Source organism: Octodon degus, unplaced genomic scaffold (assembly GCF_000260255.1).
Source record: "Octodon degus isolate 3935 unplaced genomic scaffold, OctDeg1.0 scaffold00195, whole genome shotgun sequence".
NCBI lineage: Eukaryota > Metazoa > Chordata > Mammalia > Rodentia > Octodontidae > Octodon > Octodon degus.
In genome coordinates this window covers 1,907,004-1,921,636 of record NW_004524771.1, presented here as the reverse complement: position 1 = coordinate 1,921,636, position 14,633 = coordinate 1,907,004, and the positions used below count along the sequence as shown (strand labels likewise).

At 42.6% G+C, this 14,633-nt stretch overlaps 1 pseudogene; it reads left to right on the top strand.

Moving 5' to 3' along the window:
- The first annotated feature begins 500 nt into the window (after window positions 1-500).
- LOC101585011 lies at window positions 501-14,227 on the top strand (annotated as a pseudogene).
- Window positions 14,228-14,633: the final 406 nt, after the last annotated feature.

Here is a 14,633-nt window from a genome sequence, read left to right as displayed (position 1 = left end):
CACAGCTCTCTACCCAGACGCAGTGTGCCAATCAGAGAACCGTGCAGTGACTTCCAGCCCTCCGGGCCATAGCTAAGCAGTGGTGGGTGTCCTGATAGAGCTGCCTGCCATCCTGCTGTGCATTGTTCCTTTCCTCTTTCTTCTTTTCCTCTTTCCTTCTTTCCTTCCGTCTTTCTTCCCTGCTGTGCTACAAGCACTTGCCTGGAAACTAGAAGGGAGACTCAAATGCATGCAGGTGCCAGGCTGGGAATACAATGTACAAAGAAGCCGGAGGGAGCTGAGCAGGAGTGTTGGTGACTGTTTCCCAGTCTGTTTCCCCTGCTTTGCACTAGCCCTCACCCACCAGGGTCTGTTGTACGGAAATGGGGTCTGGTGGTAACACCTCAATGTAGGTCAAGCAGAAACCCATCTTTAGGCTTCCAGGTTGTCAAGCAGAATTTGTAAGGCAGGCCTGTGGTGGTCTCATTCAAGTATTACATAGTTTGACAGCAGAATGGAGGATGGGCGGAGGAGAGAAGGGACTGTGGGCAAATGCTATGACTTGCCAAGAGTTCTCAGAGAAGCCAAAAGACGTGGTGGTAGCCATGGACCCGTTTCTGCAGGACCCGATTTTGAGTGGGTAGGAGACTGGTCTGTGGTTCCCGACAGATAATGGGAGGTAGAGAATGGACTGTCACTCTTCCCTTGATCTCCAAACACACCTATCTCTTCCACCCTGCCCTTCCCTAGGCCAGAATAACTACAGGTAAATCATGGTCAGTCACTGGACAGATGCGACCACAAGGGATCCCAAAGGACCATGGGTAGGACTAAAACAACGCATCACTCTCTAGCTAAGTTGTGCCCATAGGGTGTCAAGTGGGGCAACTGCAGGTCAGTGGGAAGAGGTATAAACATAGCCTGATCTCTGATCTGTGTCAGTGCCATTTAGGGTCGCCATACTGGGGCTCTCCCCATGGCCAGGCCACGGCCCACTAGCCACAAGGGCTCTCCCTGCTCCCCTTCAAATATTAGCTGACAAGATGTTGGATGGTGTGGGGCCTCAGGCTCCCAAAATAAACCACAGTTTATTCCTTATTCCCACAGGGACTGAAGGAATGGCTGAGGGCTGGCAGCCCTGTGCTATGACTGACATTCAGAGGAGGAAGCTTCTGAGACCCAAGTGCAGAGGCCATGCCTCCTGTGTTATGTGCAGTGTCTGGGTTGACCTCCCTGATGCAGTTGTCCCGTAGTCCCTCTGTGCAGGCAGAGTTTTTTTCCCCACTCTGCTCAGGTTCAGCACAGATGCTGTCCATCTGCCCACCTGGCTTTTGGGCCTGGTTGTTCCCCAGATGCTGGGCTGCCAATGGCAGGAACTGCTCACTTGTGCCTGGATGGCAATGCCAAGAACCTGGGCCAAGGTATCCAACCTTCCATCTCCAAGAAGGACTGAAAGAGCCCATGTGCTGCATGGGAGAAGGCTCCATACAAATATACACCCTCCTCCTGTTATCCCATCCCTGGTCTCTGGGCCTGGCCCTGCCCTGTGTGCCTCCAGCCGCTGAAGGAGAACAGCTGGGAATATAGAAACCATCCATGGGGAACAACAGAATTTATTTATATGTGTCTTTGTTTTTAAGAGTAGAGAAGGAAGAATCTCTTTAGAGGTCTTTTGTTAGCTTTGCTTTTCAAACTAGCAAGGAAGGGAGGACAGAAGCCTGGGCTCTAAAAGTCAGTTCCATTCCACAAATGTTGATCAATGGATGGCCCATGTTGCTCCATGAAAGTAACTAAGCTCCAACACAGCCTGATCTTCCAGCAGCTGTGGCAGGGAGGTTTGAGGCAGGGAGGCCTGTGGTAGGGAAGCCTGTGACAGGGAGGCAAGTGGAGATCCCGCAAGACCAGCAGCAGCAGCAGCAGCAGCAGCAGCAGCCTGCACCTTGCAAGGGTTTTGGCATTCAGTCATCACCAATTTGCAGGGGTAGATTATATTCTTCCCAGGGAGAGTGGGGAATCAGGAGATTAGTTTGCAAGAGGCCATGCTTCTAATGGGTGCAGAGTAGGCATTAAAAACAGGGCTGTCTTACTGCATAACTCATGCTATTGCCACAGCTAGGTGATAAGATGATCCAGAGGTGAACCTAGAGACAGTTGGGTTCAATTCAAGGAATGTGGGGAACCTGGAAGCAACTGGCCATCCTCATTCCCACCCTGTGCTCACCCAATCCAGGGCACCCCAAAGCCTGTCTCCACCTCACTGTATGAAAGTTTCTGAAACCTGTGAAGTATTTGTGAAAACTTTTCAAAATAATTTTTTTTTTTTTTCATGAGAATTACATCCAGGGCCTTTGCACCGACCTACGTCCTGCACTTTTTCTTTTTTTTTTTAATATTTTATTCTGAGAAAGGGTCCCTTAAATTGCTAAATTGTGCAGGCTGGGCTCAAACTTGTGATCCTTACTCCTCATCTTCCCAGGGTGCTGTGACTATCCTTTCACAAAGAATTTCAAACAAACAAGGTATGTGGAATAATACCAGAAATATTGTACCTATGTTTCACCATGGAGCTTAAGAAGTAAATGTTCTTCTCCTTCGTGTCTCCTCCTCCACTAACCATTTCCTCCTGGGCTTGTAACTGCCATTTGTGAATGTGTGTTTTATTATTCACATGCCTGTCTTTATGCCTCCACTGCACTTACGTGTTTTCCTAAACAATAGTGTTGTTTGCATATGTTAGTACTTTTATGTAAATGATGCATTGTATGTGTGCATGTGCATCTTGCTTTTGTAAGAACAGCTCTATGCAGATATAATTCACATACCATCCAAATAACCAATTTAAAACATAAAATTCAATACCTTTTAATATACTCCAGAGTTGTACATCCATGACCATGATCGATTTCAGAACATTTTCATCCCCCTTTCAAAAGAAAAAGAAACATTGTCACCTCCTTAACCACTGTCCTCCAATCACCCCTTCTCTATATTCTGGATATCTCCTATGTGGAATTCCATTTATAAATGGAACCTTTGACCTCTTGTGTCCAACTTCTTTATTTATTTATTTATTTATTTATTTATTTGTGTGTGTGGCCAGCTCAGCCCACCAGGGAGCCGGGCGGGCTGGCATGTGGTGCTGGGGGATTGAACTGCGGTCCCTGTGCTTTGCTAAGTTTGTTCTAAGTAGGTGCTTTAGACCACTGAGCCATCTCACCTGCCCCCAACTTCTTTTACTTAGCATGTTTTCAGTGTTCATCCTTGTGACAGCAGGTAGCAGTTCTTCACTATGAACAGAGCATATGCTGTTATATGGATCCACACCATTTTTATTCATTCATCAGTTGATGGACATGTGAGTGGTTTCTATTTTGGAGTTCTTATGAAAAATGCCACTATGAACATTCACATACATGTTTTTATATGCACATATGCTCTAGTTTTTCTTCCATGTACCTAATAATGGAATTGCTGAGTCATGCATACAACAGCTGCATCTACAGGTTGTGGGGTTTGTTTTTTTTTTAATATATTTAGTACAGGGTCTACCGGATCTCACTACACACATCAGACTCTAGTGATCCTCCTATTTTCAGCCTCCCAAGCACTGGGATTGCAGGTGCGCACCACCACACCCAGGCTTATCTATAGAGGTTTTTTGTTTGTTTGTTTGTTTTTGTGGTACCAGGGATTGAACTCAGGACCCGGTGCTTACCAGGCAAGCACTTATTCTACTGAGCTATCTCCCCAGCCCATATATAGGTTTTTGAGAAGCTGCCCATCTGTTTTCAAAAGTGGCTACACTGACTCTGAGAGCCTGAGACAAGAGAATCACAAGTTTGAGCCCCACTCAGGCAGTTTAGCAACTTAATGAGAGCCCGTTCCAATTTATTTATGTTCTAGCCAATCCTTGTTATTGTCTTTTTAATTATAGCCATCTTAGTAGTGATAGCTCATTGTGGTTTTGACTTACATTTCAATGATAACTAATGATATTGAGAATCTTTTCATGTACTTATTGGGCTTTTGTTTATCTTCTTTGGATGAATGTCTACTTAGATCTCTTGCCTATTTTTAATTTGATTACTAATCTTTTTTATTGAGTTATAATACCTTTTTATATAATTTAGATACAAATCTCTTGTCAGATATACTATTCATGGAACTCTTCTGTTCTGTGGGTTGTTTTCACTTCTGTGATATCTTTCAAGCACAAACGTTTCACATTTAGAAATCTAGTTTGCCTTTTTATATTTTGTTGCTTGTGCTTCAGGTATTCTATCTGAAAATCCATTGTCTACTTCAGTCATGAAGGTATATACCTATATTTTCATCTATAAATTTTAGTTTTAGTCCTTATTTTTATGTATCTTGTTCATTCAGAATTAATGTTTGTTTATGATGTGTGTTATACATCCAGTTATTTGGGTTTTTGACTTATTTATTTATTTATTGTATATGGCTGTCCAGTTGTCCCCCTACAATAATTTCAACATTAAATTCAGTGGTCATGGTTTCTTTGCAGAAAATCAATTGATCAGAGTGTGAGGGTTTATTTCTGGGCTGTCAATAACATAAGTGTCTAGCCTTCTACTGGTGCTATACTGTCCTGATTAGTGCAGCTTTGTAGCAAGTTTTGAAATCAGGAAGTGTAAATTCTTCAATCTCGTTCCTTTTGAAGACTGTTTTGACAATTCTGGGTCCAGTAAATTTCCATATTTTAGAATCAGTTTGTTAATTTCTGTAAAGAAATTAGTTGATATTTTGATAGGGATGACATTGAATCTATAGCTCAGTTTGTAGAGTGCTACCATCCTACTAGTTAATTTTCCAATTGATGAACATGAGTTGTTTTCTCATTTATTTAGCTCTTCAAGTTTTTTCAATAGTGTTTTGTGGTTTTTCAACGTAGAAGTGTTATACTTCTTTAGTTAATTTTTTGCTGAGTATTTCATTCTTTTTCATGACATTATAGGTTATTTAATGTTACTATAAATTGTTTTCTTAATTTAATGTTCAATTTTCTCCTATCAATACATAGAAGAACAATAAGTGTTTTAGACTTTTTTTTTTTTTTTTGCGGAATCGGGGATTGAACTCAAGTCTTTGCCCTTGCAAGGCAAGCACTTATTCTACTGAGCTATCTCCCTGGTCCCTTAGACATTTATCTTGTATCCTACAAATTTGCTAAAATTGTGCAGTGGCTCTAAATAGGTTTTGGTGTATTCTTTCTTTTTAGTTGTTTTTTTTTTTTGTTTTGTTTTGTTTTTTCAGAACCAGGGCTTGAACTCAAGCCCTTGTGCTTGCCAGGGAAGTGTTTATTCCACTGAGCCATCTCCCTGGCCCCTTTAAATTTTTTTTTAAAACAAGTACAAAATAGTATTAAAACAGAAAAATTGCAAGTAAATTATTTCACTTGAAGTAATATGAATCTCACAGTATTTGTTGTAAGGCATAGTGTTGTCTTCCAACTAGTTGTTCATATTGCCAGATATATGCGTGCAAAATTGGAAGATGAAAGAAAAAAAGAAAGAAATATATAAGAAATTAAGAAGAGAAAAATGACAAACAATTGAAAAAAGAAGACAAAACAAAGTAAGCATTAACTGCTCCTTTCCATAGACCAGCAGAAAACCACAGTACAGTTGTCCAAATCATTCTGCTTACATACATAGATATATCTTTTTCCCTCACACCTTCTCCTGTCCTTCTCAACTCAATAATTCTTTCCTTTTGAATAAATTCATTCCTTTTTCCCAGTATCTATTGTACCCTTCAGATTTTATTTTCTCTTTCAGTTTCTCCCACTAAGAAGACAATACGATGTTTGCACATGTGGGGCTGATTTATTTCACTTAAGAGTACAATATCTAGTTGCATCTATTTACTGACAAAATCCTCAAATTTATCCTGTTTTACAGCTGAATAATACTCCATTGTGTAAAAATACTACATCTTCTTTATTCATTCCTCAGTTGACTGGCATTTGGGTTGTTTCCAAGATTTAACTATGACAAATTGTGCTGCTGTAAATATGGAGGCACACATATTGCTGTGGTTCTTCTGGGAAAATACTCAGGAGGGGAATAGCTGGGTTGAATGGGACCTCCAGTCCTAGCTTTTTTAGTCAACTCCACACTGATTTCCATTGTGATTTTTGGAAGATTCTTTAGAATTTTCTGCATACAAGATTAAGCCTACTGGGAATTGAGACTATTTTACTTCTTTTTGTTCCAGTATGATTGGCTTTTGTTATTCTTGCCTATTTTCTTGACTAGAATTTTCTCGTACAATGTTGCATAGAAGTGACAACTATAGGCATCTTTTTCTTGTCCCTGATCTTAGGAAGAAAACATTCGGCCTTCTACTGTTAAGTGTGATATTAACTCTCTGTGTTTCATAGATGTCCTTTATCTGGTTGAGGAAGTCCACACCTATTACTAGTAGACTGAGTGTATTTATTGGTAATGTGTGATTTTTTTTCCCTTTCAAGATTGTGAGATTTATCTATGTATCATCGTAGTTTATAATGTCTGCCTTTAGTAAGACTTTGTAGGAATATAGAGAAGGATAAATCATATAGTACCTCTCTTCTCTAATACAACTGTGCTGTTCCCACAATTCCACTAGAAAACACTGTCTTCTCTCATCCACTTGCTTAGCTAGAGCTTTCAGCACAGCAGAAGCCCTCTACTGTTCCATTCATCTGGAGACAAATACTGTTTAGGAAGAGTTCCAGAGAAGAATCCCTTTCCTCTGCTTGGGGGCAGGAAAGTAGAATTAGATCTCCTCCTGAAGGCAGGCACACTTGGACTTAGATTAGATGAATGGGTAGGATATTGCAAGGCAGAGAGGAAATACCTTGAGCAAAGGTACCTTAAGTTGTGCCCTGTCGTTAATTGAAACTACAGTTAGCACCTAATAAAGTCCAGGTGGGTTGCCCTTGATTGTTAGTAAAAGGATTTTCTATTCAGACAGTGCTCATTGGGATTGCAGACTATGTATGATTACTGGCCTCTAGAGCTGCCCTGTTCATTATGGTAGCCACTAGCCACATGTGGCCATTTATATAAAACTTTTTTTACATAAAACTTAAGTAGCATTAAAAATTAAAAAATTTGCTAGGTGTGTGGCACATACCTGTAATCCTAGTACTTGCAGAGGCAAGATGGTATCCATGAGTTCAAAGCCATCCTGAACTACACAGTGAGCTCAAGGCCAGCCTGAACTATATAGTGAGACCCTGTCTCAAAAAAATGAGAAATAAAAGTTCAGTTCCTCATTTGCTCTAAATACATTTGAATGGCTGGCCAGATAGCTCAGTGGACTATATGACCTGCTTAGGCAGAACGCAGGGGCTGGGGTTCAATCCCTGGCACCACAAACTGTGCGGGTCCTGTCCCTGGGGCATACTGATGTTAATTGAGACTGGGCGTGGTGGCACACACCTGTAATCCCAACTCTTGGGAGGCTGAAAACAGGCAGACCACTATGAGTCCGATCTACCTAGTGAGACCCTGTAGATCCTGTATTAAATCCAAAAATAAATAAATAAATAAGTAACTTTGAAGTGATCAATTGACACATGGTTCCTACAGCTAACTGCTTGGTCAGCATACCTATTAAATGTATCTGTCATCACAATATGATATATTGGACATCATATAATTAAGACAGATGACTGGTGCCTTGAAGAAGACAGGTGAGTGCTGGGCATAAGATAAAGGCAGCCAGACCTGTAGGTTAGTAGACAAGGTGCCAATCTTGGCTCTACCACTCTGGATTTTGTAACTTTTTGATAAATCAGTTCATTTCTCTGGTTCTATCATTGCTGATAAAATGAAATTATTCAATAACCCAAGTGAACAACATTTATTCAGCTAGCAAAGCCAGGGGGAGGGGTGTTGAGAGGCTCCATTGAGAAGATTTAAAGAAAAGCACATTGAGAAGAGACCAGGAATATGAGGGCATACTTACATCACTAAAGTGGGGAAGTTAGAGCAAACAACGCTATTTCCCAAATTGATAGGGCCATATACGTTTTTAAAAACTTTCCCAAGAAATGTCCACAGGCATTAATTGTTATGACATGAAACGTATCTGACAATGGCCATTTGACAGGGATAGAGCACCCTCCTTGCCCTCAGCTTATATTGGTGGCTACTATCCCATGTTGCTCCTGAAAAATATCTGGCCTAAGGAAGAATTTGAAAGATCACCCCAGAGCTCTAGGAGGCTGAGGCAGGATGAACACGAGTTCAAGCCCAGCTTTGGCAAGTTAGCAACTTGACAAGACTCTGTCTCAAAAGCTAAAAATGGGCTTGGAGTGTAGCCCAGTGTGAAAGCCCTGGGTTCAGTGTACACACACACACACACACACACACGCATGGAAGGAAAGATCAGGCTTGGTGACAATCCTAGGGACTGTCTGGGGTTCAGGCAGCCATGAGGAGAAACCAGAGGTGAGAAGGCAGGGAAGAGGGAAGATGTGGGGAAGCCAGAGAGAACCTACTGTCCCTGAGCATAGATGCAAATACATGGCAGAACTGACCTCGGCGTTTCCACAGACATCCTCATCCCTCTTCAGAACAACTCTGAGAGGCAAGTAGTATTATATGCATTTCACAGATGAGAAAAGCAAAGCCTAGTGTGGGAATGGTGAACCTGTGACACACGCCACAGCAAACTTTTCGTTGAAAGGTATAAAAGGTTTGCTTTCACTGCTCTAGAGTTTAAACAAATTACACATATTTAAACATATAACTGCCATGCCGGCCCTGTCCCAGGGCATACTGAGACTTCGGCACTTGAGACTTGGTGTGGTGGCACAGGCCTGTAATCCCAGCACTTGGGAGGCTATAGAAGAAGAATCACTACAAATCCAATCTAGTAGTGAGACCCTGAACACCCTGTAGGCCCTTCCTTAAAATATAGAAGAAAAAAACATACAAAAATGATAGGGCTGAGATTTGAACCCATAGCTTCTTGAGTCTCAAGGCCGTGCCCTAACCCCTTTCTCTCAGAGAGCCCACAATATTATGACCTGCAGCAGCTGAGGAAGCAAACTCCCTGCAGTTTGGAAGCCTGGCATTGCTGTCAGGCTTTTTCACCATATCTGAGTGAGCTCCTTTAAATGCAGTGAGCTTCACCCATTCTCCTCCACTCGTCTCTCCAGCTTTCCATCAAAGATAATTCAAGAAGCCCCAAATAGCAAAGCTAAATCAGCCCTCCATCCATACCACCGCCCACTCTTCCCTCCTCCGGGAATCACTGGCACAAGTGGGCCAGTGCTAAGCTTGAGGTCTCAGGCAGTGTGTCTGAGAGGCCTCCACTCATGTGCCAGGCCCTCAAAATGAAGCCAAGAGATGCCAGCCAGTTGGGCTGGATGTGGAGGCCCTGGGCCCTTGGCAGGGATGATGGGCATGACATGGAGCAAGGAGTTCTTCGGGTGTTGTGTGTCTCGCTGGATAGTGCAGTCTCCATCTTGGAGACCAGGTATTGATCACTTACCATCAAAGCAGCAGTACTACAGGATCTCAGGATAAATCCTGAGGGGATTTCACTGACCTTATCAGACCCAAAAGCTACAACTCTTGTTGCATAGGTCCTGCTTTACCTTGGTCTTAACCATCCAGCAGAAAAGTATAAAAACGAAGTGTAAGAAGTAAAGCCATGCTGTTATGTTGAGCTGTGGGGGACTCAGGTCAACAATTTCTGACACTGCCAGTGAAGTGGAAGACCCAATACTATTATGGACTACTGAACTCTTTTAGAATATTTTGCTGAGTTAACACACCTATAATATTCAAATAACAGAACTTAACAAAAAAAGGTATACAGATGAATGTCCACTTTGTATCTGTGTATTCAAAATTGTTAGGATAGATCTATAGTTACATTCTCTTAATGAATAGAGGGATTTGTTCTAATGGTGTTTGTAAATAGGATATCATGTCCGTATCTTGTACAGCAACTAACCACTAGGAAGAATGTATGCAATGTGTTAATTATTGAATCTGTCCTACCAATTTGGTTTGAAACTGTCTCATTGCTATTTGTTTATTTATTTATTTATTTGTGTGTGTGTGTGTGTGTGTGTGTGTGTGGCCAGCTCAGCCCACTAGGGGGCAGGGCTGGCTGGCATGTGGTGCTGGGGGATTGAACCGCGGTCCCCATGCTTTGCCAAGCCTGTTCTAAGTAGGTGCTTTAGACCACTGAGCCATCTCACCAGCCCCTGCTATTTGTTTCTCAATAAAATTATGGGGGAAAAAAAAAGCAGCAGTACTAAGCACACTGGCATTAAACAACAGATTGGTGGGTTGAGACTTTACAAAGAAGAGAAGAAAGCATTCTAAGTGCCGCGTACTTCTGACTGTTTTGGTTGAACTTGAAAACAAGCATCTTTGCAGTTAATTAGATTGACTCAGCTGCAATTAGAAATGGAATCCCTTTTGCTTTAGCAGAGGCCAATGTTTGTTAGGCGTGTGTTGTAATCTTGCCTTTAAACACAACCAGATGTATGACATATTTTGTTTTCTCTTGGCTATTGGACTGGAAAACTATTAAGACAACATCTGCTTTGCTTTCTGATTGAATCGGGGGCAAAGAGCAGGTCTCTGTAGTGTCCTTTAGATAATGCCCAGGATATCAGGTTACGGCTGCTAACTACTTTCCCACTCCTTAAGAATCTGATTCTGAACACGACTTTTCTGTTGGAAACTCCAGCCTCACTCACTCAGGACCAAACTGCTTCCTGACTCCGCCACCATCATGTGAATGCCACCCTCACGTAGCCCGTCTCACCCACTGCCTATTGCAATCCCTTGTTGGTTTTTTAAAAATAGTATGAAATTCCATATAAAATCATTTTTATTTTCCCTTGATTTGTTTTGCTGTTTCTATCATGGTCATGTCCCAAGGGAACATTCTCACACCTCCTTTCCCCCAGGGCCAAGAACAATTAGTAGGCAATTCAACAAATAAATCTCGGAGTTTCCCAACTAGGATAGAGAATAAAGTAAGAAGGGCCATTTGGTGAGAAAGTCAGTCCTTCTGCTAATAGCAGAAGTCTCTCCATTTGTTGTAAACATTTCTCACTTCACTTTTCCTTGCTATTCTCCTGCCTACCTCACCTCCCTTCTTAAAATAGAAAGTGTAATCTGAACAACTAATTTGGAGATAACAATATGCAATATAGCAGCCATGGTTGAATTCCTATTATTTTGCTTAGTGAAGTTCTGTGTCATTTCTTTTTTTTTTCTTTTCTTTCTTTCTTTCTTTTCTTTTTCTTTTTTTTTTTTTTTCTATTTTTAGTCTCTTTTAAAAAAAACTTAAAAAAAGAAAGTGAATCTCTGGGCTCAGACTAAAGGACAACTACCACAGCTAGCCAGGATTTCATAATATTGTATTGTTTGCTGAATGTTTCATTTTTTTCAAATAATATTTGTAGCTCTACATGTGAGGTAGTGATATAAGTTTAAAGCAAACTCAAGTGTAAATATTTTGCTTTAAAGAAAAATGGTCATAGTGCAGGTGAAATAAAAGACAGTTCTTCATCTATCTATCTATCTATCTGTCTTTCTATGTTTTGAGATAGGGTCTCACTATGTCACTAAGTTGCTAGGCTGAGCTCAAATTTACATTTCGCCAGTGTCAGCTTCCCAGAATGCTGGGAGCACTGGTGTGTGCCACCATGCCTGACTAAAAGATATTTTTTGGTTAGCGTGATATTGATCAATGAGAGTGATGTCAGAGGACTTTGGTCTATGGGAATATCCCCTCATAGTTCTGTTTAGCCAGTGCCTTGTAAATGGCAATTCAGCATAAAGAAGTTTGTTTTCCTCTCTTCCCCAAATAATTTAATCCCTGCCTCTTGATCCCTCCGCCTTCCTCTTTTCCCTGTGGTTGTCTTTGGGTGATGCCTATTCCTCAGAAAAAGACTCAGGGATGGGGGACCTGGGACAACATGAGGTTTGATATGGGCAGCCCCTTAGAATGTGGGAAGACATACTTGAGCCATATTCTGAGCCAAGACCCGAAATTAGTTACAAGTGTACTTTTCGTGGATGGCATTCATTAGTATTTACTGATTGTTTTGCTTTTTCTCTTTAAAAATGTATTTAGTACAACTATACAGGGCATCACTGCACAGATCAGACTCGTAATGATCCTCCTATCTTCTGACTCCCAAGTACTGGGATTACAGGTGGGCCCCTCCACGTTCAGTCTCAGTCGCCATCTCAGCATGCCCTGGGGACAGGGCCAGCACAACATAGGGATTGAATGCTGGTCCCCTATGCTGGCCTAAGCAGGCACTTTAGTCTGCTAAGCTATCTGGTCGGCCTTACTTACTAATTTTTTTAAAATGTACCTTAAGAAAAGTTTGGAACTATTGGCCCAGAGGCTTTGCCAGGAATGAATCCTTGCTGAGGAGTTCTGACCCTTGGTTTGGTGCCACAGCCAAGCTGGTCAGTTGATAATGCAGCAAGTTAATAATTACCATGGGGATCATGTGTTCTTTAAAGATATCTGCAGCCTTGCTCCTCCCATCCTCAAAATTTTAGTGTGCAATTTCTGTCCAGGTCACTGGGCTCTTGCAGAAGGCTCTGTGTACCTTTGTCAGCACAAGAGAACACAGGGAATGGTGTGCTTTCTCTCCTAGGTCCCTGCTAGACTTGGAACTTGTACGAACAGAGACCAAGATAGCTAGGATTACTTCTGCCTGTAGAATATTTTTCTAGTTAGATGTCTTTCTCCTGCCTCTGCCCTCTCCTAATTTTCCAGATTATCTCTTGTTAGTGCCTAAGCATAGGAGTGAGTGGACCCACTGCTCTGTTTATAAGCTGGGAAGAAGGAAACCTGGCTTGGCTGTGTGACTTTAAGGAAGTACCATGACTTCTCTGACCCATAGGGTTGTTGTTAAATTTAGATAAAATGGAATAATACAAATTGGAGCTCTATATATGGTTACAAGAGTCATAACATATAAAAGATCTATTTAGAAAAAAATTAATCAAGTCATCCTCATGACCTCATGGCTCTTAGAAGCCCCTGGAATAAGGCTTTTCCAAGTCAGAAGAAAAATGATGTGGAACTTGCAGCTTTTGCAGTAGTTTTAAGCCTGATATTTTTTCTAAGTGAGTTTGACCCAGAATCTTTAATGCAGAGAAAACACCCTTGCTCTGGCCTGGGCTAGGGTTGCATGAAGTGAAGAGTTAGCAATGCCGACAGGAGGCTCCAGGTGGAAGAGGAGGGCAAAGACGACAAATGTGTCACCAGCGTGCTCTTCAAGAGGATCCCCCTGGCTACTGGTGACACCAGCCTGGAGCCTGAGCTCCTGCCTGGAGCATCACTGCTGCCTCCCAAGGAAGTAATCAATGGAAAAATAAAGACGGTGACAGAGTACAAGATAGATGAGGATGGCAAGAAGTTCAAGATTGTCTGAGCCTTCAGGATTGAGACCTGGAAAGCCTTAAAGGCTGTTGGGAGGAGAAAGAACTGGAAGAAGTTTGGGAAGTCAGAGTTTGATCCACCAGGGCCCAGCGTGGCCACCACCACGGTCAGTGATGATGTCCTCATAACCTTCATCACTAGCAAAGAGGACCTGAACTGCCAGGAGGAGGAGGACCTGATGAACAAACTCAAGGGCCATAAGATCGTGTCCTGCTGCATCTGCAAGGGTGTCAACTGGACCACACGCTGCCCCTACAAGGACATGCTGGGACCTATGCAAAAAGCGCTGGCCAAGCAGCTGGGCCTATCCACTGGTGAGGAGAAGCTACCAGGAGACCTGGAGCCAGTGCAGGCAGCGCAGAACAAGACAGGCAAGTACGTGCTGTCCAGCCTGTGTGATGGAGCCAGCCACCGTGGGGAATCCATGCAGCTCAACTGCAGAGCTGATGACAATGCCACCATCCGTGTCACCAACCTCTCCAAGGACACACATGAGACCAAACGGCAGAAACTATTCCAGCCCTTTGGCTCCATCTCCTGCATCTACCTGGCCAAGGACAAGACCACTGGGCAGTCCAAGGGCTTTGTGTTTATTGGCTTCCACTTCCGGGAAGATGCTGCATGTGCCATTGTCAGTGTGTCTGGCTTTGGCTACGACCATCTCATCCTCAATGTGGAGTAGGCCAGGTGTCAACTAACTGAACCAGCTACTACTGCCATCCAAAGCCCCTGGAGACACCTGGCAGCCTCCACAGCCAGTTGCGGGGTGGGGGAGGAATGCCTCCACAGGCAGTAAAACATTGAAAGTGTCAAAAAGGGGGTGGGGGTGGGGGATAGTTCAGTAGAATAAACACTTGCCTGGCAAGTGCAAGGACCTGTGTTCAATCCCTGGTTCCACAAAAAAAAAAGAAGAAGAAGAAGAGAAGACACCCTCAGTGAGTAACAGAATCCACTTAGAAAGGCAAACAGTTGGGTTGTACTGCATGACTCATCTCCAGCAGAACCACAGTGGCCTTGAAACCACATGGCCAGGTGCAACATCTATATCCTAGCTGCAAGAGATCCAAGGAGGTGAGTTTCCAGCTTCCATTTTTAGGGTGCAAAAGACTTAAATTGAAAAATTTCCTAACTCTAGGAACAGTGTGAAATTAGAAGCATAAGAAGAGCACTAGGCTGCCCTATTCTTCTATCATTACCAGTGG